The following is a 6,108-nucleotide window of genomic DNA, read 5'->3' as shown; positions in this document are numbered from 1 at the left end:
TATGTGCCCCCGCCAGCCTGGTAAAACTCGCTTATCTCCCAAGAGCCATGATTAATGGCACGGTTGGGTTACCCACACCCGTATTGATGAGAATCCCGGAATAAGGGGACACGATCTCTGCTTCGACAAGACGTGCCAAGGAAACCGCCTCGCTAAGCGCACTGAGGTGGGACAGTAAAACGATTCGAATAAAGGCTTGGTCCTGGCATGATGTCACGCTGCGGAATACGTCAGCAGATTAGATTTGTACAAATATTATTCTCTCTCCGGTGGTATGCGGAACTTATTTTGCAGAGCTGGACACTATCCTTGTGTTCAACATCTTCTATGAAGTATTTGGCGGAGGAACCCGCCTTGCAATGCCGAAGACAATTTGCATGCCGGACTTGTCGTCATTGAAGCCTGGTTCAGGGGCTACTGAGGGAGTCCCGGATTAGGGGGTGTCCGGGTGACCGGACTATGACCTTTGGCCGGACTCCTGGACTATGAAGATACAAGATTGAAGACTTCGTCACGTGTCCGGATGGGACTTTCCTTGGCGTGGAAGGCATGCTTGGCGATACGGATATGTAGATCTCCTCCCATTATAACCGACTCTGTGTAACCCTAGCCCTCTCCGGTGTCTATATAAACCGGAGGGTTTTAGTCCATAGGATGAACAACAATCATACCATAGGCTAGCTTCTAGGGTTTAGCCTCTCTGATCTCATGGTAGATCTACTCTTGTACTACCCATATCATCAATATTAATCAAGCAGGAGTAGGGGTTTACCTCCATCGAGAGGGCCCGAACCTGGGTAAAAACATCGTGTCCCTTGTCTCCTGTTACCATCCGCCTAGACGCACAGTTCGGGACCCCCTACCCGAGATCCGCCGGTTTTGACACCGATAGTTAGGTTTACATGAATACTTCTTTTGAAGTTGCGGATGCTTGCAATAGGGGTTAATCATAAGTGGGATGCTTGTCCAAGAAAGGGCAGTACCCAAGCACCATTCCACCCACATATCAAATTATCAAAGTAACGAACGCGAATCATATGAGCATGATGAAAACTAGCTTAACGATAATTCCCATGTGTCCTCGGGAGCGCTTTTCTCATTATAAGAACTTGTCCAGGCTTGTCCTTTGCTATAAAAAGGATTGGGCCACCTTGCTGCACCTTATTTACTTTCATTGCTTGTTACGCGTTACAAATTATCTTATCACAAAACTATCTGTTACCTACAATTTCAGTGCTTGCAGAGAATACCTTACTGAAAACCGTTTGTCATTTCCTTCTGCTCCTTGTTGGGTTCGACACTCTTACTTATCGAAAGGACTACTATAGATCCCCTACACTTGTGGGTCATCAAGACTCTTTTCTGTTGCCATTTCTGGGGAGTGAAGCGCCTTTAGTAAGTGGAACTTGGTAATGAAACATTTATATAGTGTGCTAAAATTTACTGTCACTTGTTACTATGGAAACTAATCGTTTGATGGGCTTGTTCGGGGTATCTTCACCCCGACCAGTAGAGCAAAGAGTTGCTCCTCAACCTACTGAACCTACTGAAAATGTTTACTTTGAAATTCCTTTGGGTATGGTAGAGAAACTTCTAGCTAATCCTTTGCAGGAGATGGAACATTGCATCCTGATTTACACCTTATCTATGTGGATGAAGTTTGTGGATTATTTAAGCTTGCAGGTATGCCCGATGATGTTATTAAGAAGAAGGTTTTCCCTTTATCTTTGAAGGGAGATGCATTGACATGGTATAGGCTATGTGATGATATGGGAACCTGGGACTATAAACGATTGAAATTGGAATTTCACCAGAAGTTTTATCCTATGCATCTTGTTCATCGTGATCGTAATTATATATATAATTCTTGGCCTCACGAAGGAGAAAGCATCTCTCAAGCTTGGGGGAGGCTTAACTCAATGTTGTATTCATTCCCCAATCATGAGCTCTCAAGAGAAATGATTATTCAAAACCTTTATGCTTGGCTTTCTCTCAACAATCACACCATGCTTAATACTTCTTGTGCTGGGTCTTTTATGATGAAGACTATTGAATTCAAATGGGATTTATTGGAAAGAATTAAACGCAACTCTGAAGATTGGGATCCCGACTATGGTAAGGAGTCAGGTATGACACCTAAGTTTGATTGTGTTAAGTCTTTTATGGATACAGATGCTTTTCGTGGATTTAGCACTAAATATGGACTTGACTCTGAGATAGTAGCTTATTTCTGTGAATCATTTGCTACTCATGTTGATCTCCCTAAGGAGAAGTGGTTTAAATATAATCCTCCCATTGAAGTAAAAGTAGTTGCACCTGTTATAGTTAAAGAAAAGACTATCACTTATAATGATCCTATTGTTCCTACTCCTTATATTGAGAAACCACCTTTCCCTGTTAGGATAAAGGATCATGCTAAAGCTTCAACTATGGTTCATAAGAGTAATACTAGAACATATACACCTCCTGAGCAAATTAAAGTTGAACCTAGTATTCCTATGGTTAAAGATCTCCTGGCAGATAATATTGATGGGCATGTTATTTACTTCTGTGATGAAGCTACTAGAATTGCTAGACCCGATGCTAAGAAACATAGACCTGTTGTAGGCATGCCTGTTATTTCTGTTAAAATAGGATATCATTGTTATCATGGCTTATGTGATATAAGTGCTAGTGCCAGTGCAATACCTTATTCCTTATATGAAGAAATTACGCATGATATTGCACCTGCTGAGGTAGAAGAAATTGATGTTACAATTAAGCTTGCCAATAGAGATACTATTTCACCAATTGGGACTGTTAGAGATGTTGAAGTCTTGTGTGGGAAAGTTAAATACCCTGCTGATTTTCTTGTTCTTGGTTCCCCACAAAATAGCTTTTGTCCCATCATATTTGGTAGACCCTTCTTGAATACTGTTAATGATAAAATTGATTGCAAAAAGGATGTTGTTACGATTGGCTTAGGAGACATGTCTCATGAGTTTAATTTTGCTAAATTTCGTAGACAACCCCATGATAAAGAATTGCCTAGTTAGGATGAAATTATTGGTATTGCTTCTATTGCCGTGCCTCCTACTGATCCTTTAGAACAATATTTGCTAGACCATGAAAATGATATGTACATGAATGAAAGAAGGGAAATAGATGAAGTATTCTTTAAACGGTGACCTATTTTGAAACACAACTTGCCTATTGAAATCCTAGGGGATCCTCCACCACCCAAGGGTGATCCCATGTTGAGCTTAAACCATTACCTGATACTCTTAAATATGCTTATCTTGATGAAAAGAAGATTTGTCATGTTATTATTAGTGCTAACCTTTCAGAGCAGGAAGAGGAAAGATTGTTGAGAACTCTGAAGAAGCATTGTGCTGCTATTGGATATACTCTTGATGATCTTAAGGGAATTAGTCCCACTTTATGCCAACACAAAATAGAATTGGAGAAAGACGCCAAACCAGTTGTTGATCACCAACGACGATTAAATCCTAAGATGAAAGAAGTGGTAAGAAAGGAAATACTAAAGCTCCTTGAGGCATGTATAATTTATCCCGTTGCTGATAGTCAGTGGGTAAGTCCTGTCCATTGTGTCCCTAAGAAGTGAGGTATTACTGTCGTTCCTAATGATAAAGATGAATTGATCCCGCAAAGAATTATTACAGGTTATAGGATGGTAATTGATTTCCGTAACTTAAATAAAGCTACTAAAAAAGATCATTACACTTTACCTTTTATTGATCAAAGCTAGAAAGACAATCCAAACATACTCATTTTTGCTTTCTAGATGGTTACTTTGGTTTCTTTCAAATACCCGTGTCAGCTGAGGATCAAGAAAAAACCACTTTTACTTGCCCTTTCGGCACCTTTGCTTATAGACATATGCCTTTTGGTTTATGTAATGCACCTGCTACCTTTCAAAGATGCATGATGGCTATATTATATGACTTTTGTGAAAAGATTTGTGAGGTATTCATGGATGATTTCCCTGTTTATGGATCCTCTTTTGATGATTGCTTGAGCAACCTTGATCGAGTTTTGCAGAGATGTGAAGACACTAGTCTCGTCTTGAATTGGGAGAAGTGCCACTTTATGGTTAATGAAGGTATTGTCTTGGGGCATAAAATTTCTGAAAGAGGTGTTGAAGTTGATAAAGCTAAGATTGATGCTATTGAAAAGATGTCGTGTCCCAAGGACATTAAAGGTATAAGAAGTTTCCTTGGTCATGCTGGTTTTTATAGGAGGTTCATTAAGGACTTTTCTAAAATTTCTAGGCCTCTGACTAATCTATTGCAAAAAGATATTCCTTTGTCTTTGATGATGATTGTGTAGAAGCATTCGAAATACTTAAGAAAGCTTTGATTTCCGCGCCTATTGTTCAGTCACCTGATTGGAATTTACCCTTTGAAATTATGTGTGATGCTAGCGATTATGTTGTAGGTGTTGTCCTAGGACAAAGAGTTGATAAGAAACTAAATGTTATTCAATATGCTAGTAAAACTCTAGACAATGCTCAAAGAAATTATGCTACTAATGAAAAAGAATTCTTAGCGGTTGTATTTGCTTGTGATAAGTTCGGACCTTATATTGTTGATTCTAAAGTAACTGTTCACACTGATCATGCTGCTATTAAATGTCTTATCAAAAAGAAAGATGCTAAACCTAGACTTATTAGATGAGTTCTCCTACTACAAGAATTTTATTTGCATATTATTGATAGAAAGGGAGCTGAGAACCCCGTTGTAGACAACTTGTCTAGGTTAGAAAATGTTCTTGATGACCCACTACCTATTAATGATAGCTTTCCTGATGAACAATTAGCTGTCATAAATGCTTCTCGTACTACTCCATGGTATGCTGATTATGCTAATTACATTGTTGCTAAATTCATACCACCTAGTTTTACATATCAGCAAAAGAAAAAGTTCTTCTATGATTTAAGACATTACTTCTGGGATGACTCACACCTTTATAAACAAGGAGTAGATGGTGTTATTAGACATTGTGTACCTGAGCATGAACAGGAACAGATCCTACACAAGTGTCACTCCGAGGCATATGGAGGACACCACGCTGGAGATAGAACTGCCCATAAGGTATTGCAATCTGGTTTTTATTGGCCTACTCTCTTCAAAGATGCCCGTAAGTTTGTCTTGTCTTGTGATGAATGTCAAAGAATTGGTAATATTAGTAGACGTCAAGAAATGACTTTGAATTATTCTCTTGTTATTGAACCATTTGATGTTTGGGGCTTTGATTATATGGGACCGTTTCCTGCCTCTAATGGGTATACACATATTTTACTTGCTGTTGATTACGTTACTAAGTGGGTAGAAGCTATTCCAACTAGTAGTGCTGATCATAACACTTCTATTAAGATGCTTAAAGAAGTTATTTTTCCGAGTTCTGGAGTCCCTAGATACTTAATGACTGATGGTGGTTCACATTTTATTCATGGTGCTTTTCGTAAAATGCTTGCTAAGTATGATGTTAATAACAAAATTGCATCTCCATATCACCCACAATCTAGTGGCCAAGTAGAATTGAGTAATAGAGAACTCAAATTAATTTTACAAAACACTGTTAATAGATCTAGGAAGAATTGGTCCAAGAAACTTGATGATGCATTATGGGCTTATAGAACTGCATATAAAAATCCTATGGGTATGTCTCCATATAAAATGGTTTATGGGAAAGCATGTCACTTACCTCTGAACTTGAACATAAGGCATATTGGGCCATTAAAGAGCTCAATTATGATTTTAAATTTGCCGGTGAGAAGAGGTTATTTGACATTAGCTCACTTGATGAATGGAGAACCCAAGCCTACGATAATGCCAAACTGTTTAAAGAAAAGGTTAAAAGATGGCATGACAAAAGGATACAAAAGCGTGATTTTAACGTAGGTGATTATGTGTTGCTATTCAACTCTCATTTAAGATTTTTTGCAGGAAAACTTCTCTCTAAATGGGAAGGCCCTTACGTTATCGAGGAGGTCTATCGTTCCGGTGCCATAAAAATCAACAACTTCGAAGGCACAAATTTGAAGGTGGTGAACGGACAAAGAATCAAACATTATATCTCAGGTAATCCTATAAATGTTGAAACTAA

Source organism: Triticum aestivum, chromosome 3B (assembly GCF_018294505.1).
Source record: "Triticum aestivum cultivar Chinese Spring chromosome 3B, IWGSC CS RefSeq v2.1, whole genome shotgun sequence".
Lineage (NCBI taxonomy): Eukaryota > Viridiplantae > Streptophyta > Magnoliopsida > Poales > Poaceae > Triticum > Triticum aestivum.
Note: the sequence above shows the minus strand (reverse complement) of the source record.